This window comes from Chiloscyllium punctatum, chromosome 39 (assembly GCF_047496795.1).
Source record: "Chiloscyllium punctatum isolate Juve2018m chromosome 39, sChiPun1.3, whole genome shotgun sequence".
Taxonomy (NCBI): Eukaryota; Metazoa; Chordata; class Chondrichthyes; order Orectolobiformes; family Hemiscylliidae; genus Chiloscyllium; species Chiloscyllium punctatum.
Window position 1 is genome coordinate 49,963,090 of NC_092777.1, and position 14,783 is coordinate 49,977,872.

A 14,783-nucleotide genomic window follows, 5' to 3' on the forward strand; every position below is an offset into this window, starting at 1 on the left:
CTATCTCCCCATATCTTTTGATCCATTTAGCTCTAAAAACTGTATCTAATTCCTTCTTAAAAACAAATGCTTAACTGCTTTCTTTGGCGGAGAATTCTACGGACTTACTGGTCTCCCGGTGACAATATTTCTCCTCATTTTAGTTCTAAATGATTTGCCCTATATCTTTAAACTGATTCTGGATCCCCCGGTCAAGGGGACCATGCTTAATGCATTTATCCTGTCTAGTCCTGTCAGAATTTTCTAAGTTTCAATGAGATTCCATCCTAAACTCCAGTGGATATAGTCCTAACTGATCCTTCACATGTCAGTCCCAACATCCGAGGAATCATTCTAGCAAACCTTTGTTGCATTCTGTCCATAATGAGAATATCATCCTTTAGATAAGAAGGCCAAAATTCTGTCCATGTCAGTATTCTACCCTAATTCCATGCGCTTTAATTTTTCAAGCTCATCTCTTATGTGGGATCTTATCAACAGCCTACTGAAGGTCCAAGTAAACCACATCCATTGGCTCCCTTTATCAATTCTACCAGTTACATCCTTGAAAAGTTCCAGTAGATTTGTCAAGTTTGATATTCTCTTTCTAAATCCATACTGACTCTATCCAATCCTATCATTGTTTTCCAAGTGCTCTGCTATTAAATCTTTTAGAATGGACCCTAGTATTTTTCCTACTACGAATGCCAGGTTAACTGGTCTATAATTCCCTGTTATATCATTCTCTCAACTCCTTTTTTAAATTGTGGGGTTACATCATCTACTCTTCAATCCATAGGAACTGTTCCTGAGTCTACTCAATCCTTAAAGATGACTGCCAATGTATCCACTATTTCTGGGGCCACTTCTGTAAGTACTCTGTGATGTAGATTATCAGGCTGTATAATTTTATTGGCGTTTAATTCAATTAATTTCCACAACACTATTTGTGTACTAATACTGATTTTCTTCAGTTCCTCTTTAATACTGGATCCTGTTGTTCCCCAAAATTTTAGAGACGTTATTTGTGTCCTCCTTTGTAAAGCCAAAACCAAAGTATGTATTTAATTGGTCTGTAATCTCTTTGTTCCCAGTTATAACTGCCCCAGCTTTTGACTGCTTTCGGCTGTCCATCAGATTTCTTCATTTTTATAACATCCCTTGCTTTACCAAATGTCTTATTAAAATCTAAATCTGCAACAGCCATTGAATTCCAATCAGAAAGCCAATCTGTAAGTTTCTTAAATTTACAACCAATGAAAATAACACTTATTTCTGGGTCACCTATTGCAGTCCTGAACACAGTTCCCACCTTCTAAGCATTATTCTCATGGGTCTTGTGTTCTGCATCTTTCATACTAATCCTGAAGGATAATGTTTTCAGCCTTGAGGTCACCAAAAGAGTCTTAAAGGAGAAATGATTAGAAATAACCAGAATCCTCCAGATTTGTACTAAGATGGAAAATTGAATTTTTTTGTGAAGCAATGTAACTGAATCAAAGCATTAAAACCTATATTGAGGGCTATTCTAATAATGTAAACTAGGCTAGAGTCCGACAGTACAAACTTGTCTTTGACTTCTTTGTTTCCTTCAGATGCTCTAGATAACAAGGCAGTCAAAAAGTGGCCCTTCCATGCATCTTGCTGAATATGGGCATTGTGTGACCAGTCTGTTACTGAATCTACTGATAGTGGATAAGAACAGGTTTTTGGAATGTGTTAGAACAGAGTCAAATTGTTTCGGCCAGACAAGAATATTTTATGTAAATTGTTTCAGTAGAGAGATTTGAGGTAGTGTGATGCTTTATATGAAAAAGCAAGGGTTTTGTAGGGAAAGCGACCTCCAAGAAAGGTGACATTTGAGAGAACAATTGCTATGTTGTTTGCCTGCTTTGCCGTTATGAATGGAGCCTAAGAGAAGGTGTCCTTGGACTTCTGTTAATAGTGTACATCTTCTTCTGGCTTCAGGATTAGCTTCATATAGGGAGATGTAGACAATTTTCAAAGCAGTACAGGCACATTGTGTGGTGTTCCAGCATTTACCTGCATGCATAGGCAGGCTTCTCAGCCTGTGCAAACACCTGTTGCACTGGCTTCTACCCTGTTTAACACAGTGGCAACTTAATGAGTTATTCACCAGGAATGGAAAATTCAGCTTCATTGTCTAAAGTACAGATACTTTATACAAGAACAATTTAGTTTTTATCAACGATGTTGCTGTTAACGTTTATGTAGTCTCTACTGTGCCCATAGGAAACTCCATTAGGAATATTATACCTTCGCAATGGGTGGTGGTCTGCTGAGTGATCTACATAGTACAGCAATGGTAAGAGGAAATGATGTATTTTTTAAAAAAGAAATGTACTGCAATTGAACAGCACATTCTGGCAAATGAAAATTGTTTTATATTCTAAAATACTCATAGTAGTTAACATTATGCTAAACAAATATTTTGTTTGCTGCAATATTTTGTTAAGATTACTCATCATGCATTTCCACTTAAATGTCAGCATTTAATTTGTTGCCACATTACTGTCAACCAAAATGATGAGAAAGAAACTTGATAACAATGTGATATATTTTGTCAAGAATATGACAGCTACTGCATGAAAGTTAATATGACTCCTTACTTAGCTCTATAACCCTGGCATCTGATGTTACATTCTTGATTCATTTGCATTTCTATGGTATACCTGCACTGTGTAATTGGAAGCTGGTTTGTTAAAAGCTTTGCAGGATCAAAAATTTCTGAGAGTGGGAACCAGGAGGCCCTACTGCAATATTCCACAATTTGTGATCTCACAAACTGTGATCTCCTTCTTGCTGTGTTGTACCATGCAGATGAAGTTGTATTTACAAGTCAGAAATTAAAAAAAAGGCCTTCTAGCATTTTAAATTCCAGAATTTCAATTTTGTTTGAGAAGAAAACATCCTTTTTGGCTGAACTTACTTATTATCAAAGATTACCTACTGTAAAATTTGTGTTACCTCTCATTCTCTTTTTGACCTTGTTTTCCCTTCTGACAGTACTGCTTGTAAATCAGTCGGGGACAACTGTACATAACTTTGGAATTTATGGTTACCGGTTACTTCAGCCATAAACCTGCCATTATGTTTACTTTATTAACTTATTTTAAGCAAATTATTCATGACTTAATGGGATACATTGCAAATTTCAACAGTAGTGCAGTGACTTACTTGATTTAAAGTTAATTTTGAAAACAGTAGGTTGACATTTGATTTTAAGAATTTCTTAAAATGAAATTGAACAGATATAGTATGCAGGTGACAAACCTTAAATGTTGCATATTAATTGTAAGAATGTTTCTAAAAGCAATACAAATAAAATTATAATACTAACAACAGCCAGTACTGTGGAAGAAAGGCACAAATGGATGAGCACTTTCTCTTTGTTCATTCCTTCAAGGTTACATCAGCCAAATTTAATAATTAAATTGTTCTTGCCAACTATTAAATATATCCTATTGTGAGATGACTAAGTCCTGATATTAAGTAATTGCATTGTCAAGCATGTTTATACAACTGCAGTAGGCAAAATTATTTCCCACTGAAAATTTTAGAAGTTACATTATAATTAGATTAATATTTTTAAAATGTGGTATCTCATACAAGATACCAAACAGATCGCTATAAAAGTCAGTGTTACTATGAATGAATAATATAGGATGCCATTTTCACAGGACTAAATATTCTATTTAATTGAGAGATGTCAGCTACTCAAAAGTATACTAAAGGCATTCAGCATATATATTCTGTTTCTAAGTATTAGTTTATTGTGATAGTTGTAATCTGTTTTAGCCATATTTGTCCACAGAATTTGACACTGAGCCACACACAAGCTATACAGCAGTAAATAGAAATCATAATGTTTTATTGTGCTGTGTTATCTCCTGAAGATGTTCTCTGTCTTCATAAATTCAAAATGAAGCATCTAGGTTTTTGAATGTAGAATGCTACTTTTAGAGCTGAGTTACTGTTGATGAAGGCTGAGAAACACCTATATGTCTTTTTTGAATCTGGCTATACCATCTGAGGGAGTTTTGAAAGTATGTGCAAAGCTGCTGATAATTTGATACCTCTGTAATTATTTCTGTTGTATATATATATTTTGAAAGGTTGTTAAATTTTAGGAGAATATATTGTGGAGCCGGAATGGGGAACAAGAAAAGCTACGAAAATACGGAAAGAAATATAAAATAAAGCATATTTGTTTTCATAGTGATAAAAGATGACGTTTTCTTCCCCATTAAATCATTGAGCTTATATTTTTGAAATCCAGCTGAATAGTTTTTGTTGACACAGGACAAACCCTCTTTTGGACCCCTCAAAACCATTATGAAGATATATAGTATAATTCCCAAATGAGTATTTGCTTTATGCAGTCCAAATGTATTTGCTGAAAATAGGATCACTTGGGATGAAATATTTTAAATGAAAGGGTACTTTTTTTTTGCAAAACCATTACCAGGTTATTTTTTAAATTCATAAAATGTAATAATTATTTCATTTTCAATAGATCTGAAAATTACTTTGATTTACAGGGATCTTTGGGTTGAAAGAGATCCATTTTTTTTAGGAGAAACACTTTGATTTTGCAAAATAGTTGAGTCACATGCTGTTAAAACATCTACTGGAATCAAAGGATTTGAAATGTACCATTTAAAATATGTTGTCCAAGTCTGGAAAAAGAATAAAAACCCTACAGGATTCACATTGTATAGCTTACAGTATCATATATGATTGTATTGTATTTCTGGAAAAAGTTTTAGTAAGATTTGAAAGTAAACTTTTTGGCAATGACTCAAAGAGATAAAATATTCACTCACCATGCAATTTCATTTTGTGGCAGGCCAGTGAGTTATTGCTGAGTCATGATGAAACATATGAGACAATTTTAGTTCAAAGCCATAGTAATTACACACACAACTAAATGATTTTCTGTGAATGAATGTAAAATTACAACTGTTACTTTCCCCTTTGTTGCCAGCATGGTGTCCCGCTCAATGGCTTAAATTGACTAATATAAATACACACAATAATCTCTTCATATTAATTTGCAGCTTTAAGCATGCTAAGTGTAAGTTCTGAAATATACTGTCAAAATTAACAAGTATTGATTTTTACACCATCACAAATTGACCATTGTGCCTATTGCTCCCCATACTGATTTACTTGACCAAATATGTATTATCAGAACTGTCTTTGCCATGAATGCATCCATTGTGATTTGTCCAGAATGGAGGAAATTTTGATTATTTGTATTTGAGTATCTCAGATCATTGTGCTTAACACATTACAGGGGCAGAATAAAATTTGAAATTCTTCATCAGATTTTCACTTTCAGTATTATTCATTTTACTTTGAGATAATAGTAAACATATTTAGTGGAGGAAATAATGCCACCATTATTGTTGTAGGTTGCATGTTAATTCATATTAAACATGATGAAAATCAATAAAACCAGCATTACAGAATCACTTCGTACATTTTTTTTCACCATCCTGACATTTACCGAAAGTGTTGTCATGGTGGAGAATTTCCAAACGACCCTGTTGTAAAGTCCATGTAAGTAGAGTTTCCTCTGCCTAACATGATCTGTGCACATTTTCTTTGTTGGAATGCATTTCTGAGATTATCCTTACAAAAACTTTCGCCTCAAACTTCTGATGCTCTGTGAAAGATGCCAGGCTTCAGCATGGCAGGAAAATCTATACGGGTAGGTGATCATTTGCTAGCCGCTTTGGTCTTCTTGATGGCTCAAGTTTAGTGCTAAATACCAGCATTACTCATCACCAAAATACAACTCTTGGTGTAAGGTTGCTTTGCGAAAACAAAATGACTAGTCTGAGGCTGTCTCCTGAACCCGGGATATGAGCCGTAAGACCTTATTGACTGAGTTCACCTTTTCTGCAACTTCTTAATATTTAAACTGAAAAGTAAGAAACAAGAGTAAAATGAACACGAGGACATTATAACTTTGGAGGATATGTACGCACAGCAGCAGGAGGACACGAGAAATGTCAACTGTTGCATAATCTTTTTCTGCTTTGGTTATACGTTTAGAATTTATATAAAACCATAGCAAATATGCGCTTGTCACGTTTCAGCGAGTATTGATGTACTCACAGCCAATGAATTGTTGGAGTGTATTTAAAATACGTTTGCAGTTTTGATATGATTTTGTCAAAGCCAGCCAAACAATTCCTAAAGCAAAAGAGTATCAGCCTATCATATTGTGCATTATTTTCTATTGTGCTTTGTGGATAATTAAGTGTCTGGGAAAAAAATGCACTTCAGCAGTCAGAGTCTGTGTTCAAATCATGCTGAATTACTGAAACAATTACCGTCTTTTGTATCAGCTGCTTAATGGAGTACCTTAGATTTTGAAATCCTGAATCCAAGGCATTAAAAAAAAACTCACTGCTACGAAATGTGTTTTAATTTAATTCTGTGCTTGTTAACTTCAAAGAAATTAATTGACATTTCCTTGATATAATGTGGAAGTGCTGAACAGCAACAGTGCAAATGATGTGTTATTGTGTGGTACTTCATTGACATAACGGGTGTACCACAGAATGGAGTAGCAGATACATGTTTGAGCTGCTGATTTCCCCACACAGTGCTCTTTGGATCTGAGCCAAGTTGTCGGCAAGTAATCATGTGGGGGTCAGGCTATTTCCCAGAGGCAAAGAGAAATCAGAGAATCAAAATGGACCATTCTTGCACAACTCCAAGTCTTCAACTTATAGCAATCGGAGCAGAGGTCTGAGAGCAGGTCCCCTGTCAATTGGATAATTGTGTACTGTGGAGGAACCCAAAAAGGGTAGAAAGATAATTAGTTATTTCATCTTTCATAAGAAGCTTCTGCATATCTGAATTTTAAAAACTGAGCTATGATTGTGTGTTTGTCTCTCTTTAAAAATAGAATGGATTGGGGATTTGTGAATATTGATGTAATTTTACACCAATATCATTTATAGAACAGCATTGAAAATAAAGGTGCAACTTGAGATGTGACAGGTTTATAGACAATTATAGGTGAATGGTGATGGGGCATAATACAGAGTAAAGGCTTTTGTACTGTTTGTCAGTGACTCCGTGAATGCTTCATATTAACATTTAAGACGGAAAACGTTTTAAACTTTGCAGGGAAAAAAAAATCTGTTCCCCAAGGATTAGGGCTGACTGAAATCAGCTGTGCATATCTACTTTTCCAGTTAATTCTAATTGAAATGTGGTGTCTCGAATGCAATGGGGATTATGGGGCAATTAATTGTGGCAAATGAAATAAAAGACAGAGTATGAAGTACGCTGCTTAAGTCGTGAAAGTTAAAGTAAAATTCATATCCCACAAACGAAACTTGAGTGGATAATGTGAATTTCTTATGGTCACCCATACACTAGAATATTACAATGTATTTGTATTAAACCTGAAACACACTGAGCCATCATGGCCCCCGAAGCAAAGTTTCTTTCCTCTTCTGATTTTCTCTTCTGCTGGTTTATCAGTATTGCTACACTGGTCTAAACCATATCTTATTTAAGGCAAAAGTATTTGAATCCTAGGGGTTTAATTTCTTCTGAATTTACATAAATTTGCTTTTAAAATAAACTTGTTTCTGGTAACTTTAAACAACCACTCAAAGGAGATTTACACAAGCTCAAATCCTTTGTAGCTGATTTGTGGTAAGCTACTGAAGGTTTGCTTTGGTGCCTTAATACTTTTAAGGAACACTGGAGAAATAAAAGCAGCTCAATTCTCTATAGCTTTGATTCTCTTAATAAAGATAGAGTATTATTTAGATCAAAATGCATGCATCTTGTAACTCTGTGATGACTTTTATAATTATATACATTATATATAGATTCCTGACAAATCTTTTAAAAACCTATACTGAGTGTTATCTATTCTGCAGTTCTAAGCATTGAAATTGCCAGTACTTCTTAATTTATGGAATAATACACACTCTGTCATGTGAATAATGGGCGTTATCACAATTAGAATGCAGCTTGGAAAATATACAGGTGAGTTTTTAAAAAAAGACTGTAATTGTGCAAGCAATTTCCTTGTGTGCTCAGTGACCAAAATAATTAAATTTACTTTCCTGGCAAAGAGTACAGTTCTCTGGTAAAATATATGTATGTGGGTTGTAACTCATTAATGTTATTTTCTATATATGAGAATTCCCAAGTCATTTGTAGTTCAGAGAAAATTGAGCTACTTTCAGATGTGTTATGAGGTTTCACGTTTGTAGGGGAACAACACTGGGTTTTGAGACACATTCTGATCAAAAGTTTAACTACATCCAAATACAACTAATTCACTTGCATTACACAGCCACTTTGTCCCATTATTTGTTAAACTTTCAGCCTATACCCTATTTCATGCGTTATTTGCTCTGTGCCTGTTTTAATTTCTCCCTTATTTCTTAGAGTACTTACCTCATCAATGAAGAAGCTCACTGTGGAAGAAAGCAACTTATTTGCATTTTGGGCGACAGAGGTGTTCCACAGATAGACTCTTTGTGTAATGTCCAGAAAATATAGCTGGGGTCAGATTCACTTCTTAGATTAGATTTCCTACAGTATGGAAATAGACCCTTCAGCCCAACAAGTCCACACCAACTCTCTAAAGAGTAGCCCACCCATACCCCTATCCTATATTTTACCCCTGTCACTATGGGCAATTTAGTATGGCCAATTCACCTGACCTGCACATCTTTGGATTGTGGGAGGAAACCGGAGCACCCGGAGGAAACCCATACTGACACAGGGAGAATGTGCAAACTCCACACAGTTGCTTGAGGTGGGAATTGAACCCAGGTCTCTGGTGCTGTGAGGCAGCAGTGCTAACCACTGAGCCACTATGCACCCCACTGTGACCATTGACCATCCTCCCCTGTGACCTACCACCTCCATCCCCCCCCCCCCCCAATTCACCTATTGTACTATTTGCTGCCTTGTCCCCCCACCCCCCCCATTTATCTCTCCACCCTGGAGGCTACCTGCCTCTATTCCTGATGAAGGGCTTTTGCCCGAAACATCAATTTTCCTGCTGCTCGGATGCTGCCTGACCTGCTGTGCTTTTCCAGCACCACTCTAATCTAAACTCTGGTTTCCAGCATCTACAGTCCTCACTTTTGCCACCACTGCCAGTTTCCCTAGCTCTTCACCCTGTAGCAATGTGAAATGCTTTAAGGAGCTGGTAATTGAGGTGACATTGTTGATTGGCATATGATCAACCAGGTGATACTCAACTGTGGGGTGTATCTGCCATTCAATTGTCATATTCCAGCACCATGAAAGTCTTCTCTTTGCCAGTACCTTCCATATTGCTCTCCACTGCTATTGTACTGTGACTCTCCAGATCCTCAGGATTGCAACTTTGTAATTAATATTCTTGCCAGAGTGAGCATGGATTTTCAAAAGGGAAATCGTGCTTGACAAATCAGGGTGTAACCAGTAGAGTTGCTGTAGTGGAACCTGTGAATGTGGTTTACTTAGACTTTCAGAAGGTTTTCGATAAAGTTCCACCTAAGAGATTAGTGTGTAAGATTGAAGTGCAAGGAATTGGGTTTAATGTCCTGACACAGAGGATGAAGTGGTGCTGGAAAAGCACAGCAGGTCAGGTAGCGTGCGAGGAGCAAGAAAATCGACGTTTCAGGCAAAGGCCCTTCATCAGGAGGGCTTTTGCTTGAAATGTCGATTTTCTTGCTTCCTGGATGCTGCCTGACCTGCTGTGCTTTTCCAGCACCACTCTAATCTTGACAGACAGAGAACTGGTTGACAGACAGGAGGCAAAGAGGAGGATCTTTTTTGGAGTGGCAGTTAGTGACAAATGGCATAAAAATGGGATCAGTTCACAGACCCTAGTTACTCATAATATATAGCAAAAATGATTTGGATGAAGGAAGTAAATGTATAACATCCAAGTTTGCAGATCATACAAAGTTGGCTGGGAGGGTGTTCGATGAAGGGGTTGCAGAGATGTTTCAGTGTCATTTAGACAGGTTGAGTAAGTAGGCAAATGCATGACAAATGAAATGTAAAGTGGATAAATGTGAGGTTATTCACTTGATAGCAAAAACAGGAGGGCAGATTATTATATGAATGGCATTGGATTGGGAAATAGGAGGTGCAATGAGATCTGGGAATCCTGTAAATGAGTCGCTGAAAGTAAGTATGCAGGTGCAGCAGACAATGAAGAAGTCAAACGACATGTTGGCTTTCACAGTGAGAGAATTCAAATACAGGAGCCGGGATATCTTTCTGCAATTATACAGGATCTTGGTGCAATTAGGCCTGGAGTATTGTGTGCCGTTTTAGTCACCTTATTTGAAAATAATATTTTGGCTATAGAGGGAGCGCAACAAAGTTTACCAGAGGTATTCCTGGGATAGCAGGATACTTGTGGAGAGATTAGATCAGCTGTGCCTATACACCAGAGTTTAGAAGAATGAGAGGTGGAGGCAACCTCTTAAAAATTAATAAAATGTTTGCAGGGCTAGACAGGGTAGATGCAGGAAGGATATTCCTGATGACTCAGGAGTCCAGAACCAGACATCACAGTGTAGGGATATGAGGTGAGAATGGGGAGCTTGTGGAATTCTCTACCACATAAAGCATTTGAGGCCAGAACATTAAATGTCTTCAAAAAGAAGTTAGATATAGTGGTTATAGCTAAAGGCATATGGGGAAAATGGGAACAGGCTGCTGAGTTGGATAATCAGCCATGATTATATTAAATGGCAGAGAGGCTCAGTAGGCCGAATGGCCTCCTCCTATTATCTTCATTTATATGTTGGCCTTATTATCAACTGAATTTGCCTCAAATTATCATGACTTGTATGTTTGCAATGACAGAAAGCCTTTACATTGTTGTGAAAATGATGGACAAGGCTAGAAACGAGGAGTCATAGCCTGTATATAGCACCTATCATTTTCATTTGTGTGTGTGTTTTCCACACATTTATTTCCCAGAGGTAGCTGCCCTTATTAATTAGTAGCTGCCTTCACTCGTGACCTGTTGTCACAGTGTCTGAAACCTGATTTATAGAGATTAGAGCTGGTAGGATCAGAACTGAATTTTACAACGTTGTTTGAATAGCCAGAATACCCTTTTGGATACTTAAGATATTCTTTGGATATACTCCGGGGACACTTATGGGATATGTCAGCTGGCCTTTGGGAGAGGTATGGTGCCCTTTACAATGATTAGGATGAGACATGAATGCGTGCATTACTGCACAAGCTCATTAACTGGCAAACCCATGAGATGTCCACAGCCCTGTTAAAAGCAACTGTCAAAAGTGTCAAAAGAAACTATCAAAAAGATCAATCAGCTCCTGCCCTTCAAATATTTGAAAAGAAAATCATTGTCTGGAATTATTGCTGACTGTTTCACTCTGCTGATATAGTGTGAGATCTACCATTACTGGAATAGTAATACATGACTGATTCCACAACCTTTCACTATTATGGTGGGTTGCATGCCATTTCACAGGTTTATTTACAGTACCAAGTGGTATAAATGTTTGAGTTGTTTTGATTTATTATTGTCACATGTACCTAGGTTGAAAGGTTTTTCAACCCAGGAAAAATACTCTGACCATCCATTCTATCCATGACTCTCATAATTCTGTAAATGTCTATCAGACGTCTATCAATCTCCAATGTTCAAGTGAAAAAAAACCAAGTTTATCCAATCTCTTCACAGATTCTGCCAGACCTGTTGAGCTTTCTCAGCAACTTCTGTTTTTGCTTCTGATTTGCAGCATCCGCTCTTCTTTTGGTTTCCGATTGAATGTTGACCATTTTAACTGTTTATCCCTTCACAAATGTTGTCTGACCTACTGGGTATTTCCAGCAAAAAAATTGTTTGAAGGAGTCTCATTGGCAGTACAGTGTCTTCAGTCAAATTTTAATTTTGGTGAGCCCTTTACTCTCCGGGTTCCCTGTCTTTCCCAAACTGCCCTCTCCATTGTCTCAGAAGATTGAACTATTTTGTGTACATAGATTGAGGTAAACTGCACCAGTTTTAAAAAGTTCAATTTTAATCATGTTAGTTCCCTATTTTCCCGTGGAATTAAAATACCTCTGCACTTCAGAGCTAACACATGCATTATATGAACAATAATTTCTGCGCTATCAATAATGAAGTATTAACTATTTTTTGCCAGCAGATGGGAAACATTATTAGTGTTCATGGGTGTAAAGGCTTGTAATATAGCATTAAGCAAACTTGAACATTTTCTTTCTAACACTGTGCTCATGGTATGCCATTTACCAGAATGGCAACATTAGTGAAGAAAACCCCAGCTGATTTTTAAACAGAGATGACATATCATGGTCTATACAACAGTGTCAGCTAGTCTTGAGCTTCTTGACAGATCAAATTAGGAAGACGAGGAGCATCAGGGAGGTTGGAGTCTATTATGCACCCAGAGCTCTTTACTAACCCACACCTCAGCCAGGTACTGTTTGGCAAGGCTACACCTCAAAAAGAAAGTAACAAATGAATTATATAAACATCGAGTAATAAGCCTGTGACAATCTGTAGCATCAGTATTGTGCTTTCAGCAAGTTTAAATGACAATTAACACACAACTAATTTGTTTCAGGCAGGTCTGGGGACTTTGGAGTGGTGCTAGAAAAGCACAGCAGGTCAGGCAGCATCCGAAGAGCAGGAAAAATCGACGTTTCGGGCAAAAGCCCAATCAGGCCTTTCCTGATGCTGCCTGACCTGCTGTGCTTTTCCAGCACCACTCTAATCTTGACTCTAATCTCCAGCATCTGCAGTACTCACGTCTGCCTAGGTCTGTGGACTTGCCAGGGCCAGTGTAGAACTGTGGTGATAGATGCTCAGTTTCAATAAGTTGGTGACTATATTGGTTCAAATCTGGAATTCATTCCCTGTAAGGATAGTTGAGGCCAAAACCATCATAACATTTAAGAAGTATTTGAATGTATACTTGTGATTCTAAGACATACAAGATCATGGGCCAAATGGGCGGCACGGTGGCACAGTGGTTAGCACTGCTGCCTCACAGCGCCAAGAGACCCAGGTTCAATTCCCTCCTCGGCGACTCTCTGTGTGGAGTTTGTACATTCTCCCTGTGTCTGTGTGGGTTTCCTCCGGGTGCTGCGGTTTCCTCCCACAATCCAAAAATGTGCAGGTTAGGTGAATTGGCCATGCTAAATTGCCCATAGTGTTAGGTGAAGGGTTTGGGTAGGTTACGTTTCGGTGGGTCGGTGTGGACTTGTTCGGCCGATGGGCCTGTTTCCACACTGCAAGTAATCTAATCTAATCTCATCTAAAGGATGCTGGAAAATGGGATTAGAATAGTTAGATGGCTGTTTTTGACCAGCGCAAATTAATTGGGCCAAAGGGTCTTTTTCTGTGCTGTAACACTCTGTGACTATGGCTGTATAACACCAATGAGATATGTATATGTATCATTCAAGAAAGGTAATCAGGAAAAGCTAGGGAACTATAAACAAGTGAGCCTGATATCAGTAGTGGGCAGATTGTTGGAGGGGATTCTGAGGGACAGCATTTACATGTATTTGGAAAGGCAAAGACTGATTAGGGATAGTCAACATGGCTTTGTGCATGGGAAATTGTGTCTTACGAACTTGATTGAAGTTTTTTGAAGAAGTGACGAAGAGGATTGATGAAGGCAGAATGGTGGACATTGTCCATGTGGACTTCAGAAAGGCGTTTGACAAGGTTCCTCACAGTAGACTGGTTTAAAAATTTAGATCACATGGAATACAGGGAGAATTTGGATTCAATTTGGGTAGCCATTTAGATACAAAATTGGGTAGAAGGTAATAGATAGAAGATGGTAGTGGAGGGTTGTTTTTCAGACTGGAGGCTTGTAATCAGTGGTGTGCCACCGGGATTGGTGCTGGGTCCATTGCTTCTTGTCATTTATATAAATGACTTGGATGTGAATATAGGAGATAAATTTGAAGATGACACTAAAATTGCTGGTGAAGTGGACAGCAAAGAAGGCTACCGCAGATTACAATGGGACATTGATCAGATGGGTTGATGGGCTAAGGATGGGCAGATAGTATTTAATCTAGGTAAATGTGAGGCACTACGGTTTAGTCGGGCAAATCAGGGCAGGATTTAATGGCAAGGTCCTGTGGAATATTATCGAACAAAGAGACCTTAGAATGCAGGTTCATTGTTCCTTGAAAGTGGAGTCGCAGATAGATAGGATAGTGGAGACAACATTTGGTATGCTTGCCGTCATTGGTCAGGTCATTGAGTATAGGAGTTGGGAGGTCATCTTGCAGTTGTACAGGACATTGGTTAGGCCACTTTTGGAATATTGCATTCAATTCTGGTCTCCCTCCTATCAGAAGGATGTTGTTAAACTTGAAAGAGTTCAGAAAAGATTTACAAGGATGCTGCCAGTGTTGGAGGGTTTGAGCTATAGGGAGAGACTGAATAGGCTGGGGCTATTTCCCCCCGAGCATTAGAGGTTGAGAGGTGAGCTCTTATAGAGTTGATAAAATCATGAGGGGCATGGATAGGGTAAATAGCCAAAGTCTTTTCCCCAGGGTATGGGAATCCAAAACTAGACACCATAGTTTTATGGTGAGAGGGGGACGTTTTGAAAAGGACATTAGGGGCAAGTTTTTCACATAGAGGGTGGTGCACGTGTGAAATGAGCTGTCAGAGGAAGTGGTGGAGGCTGGTACAATTACAACATTTGAAAGACATCTGGATGGATGTATGAAAAAGGAAGGGTTTAGAGGGATATGGGCTG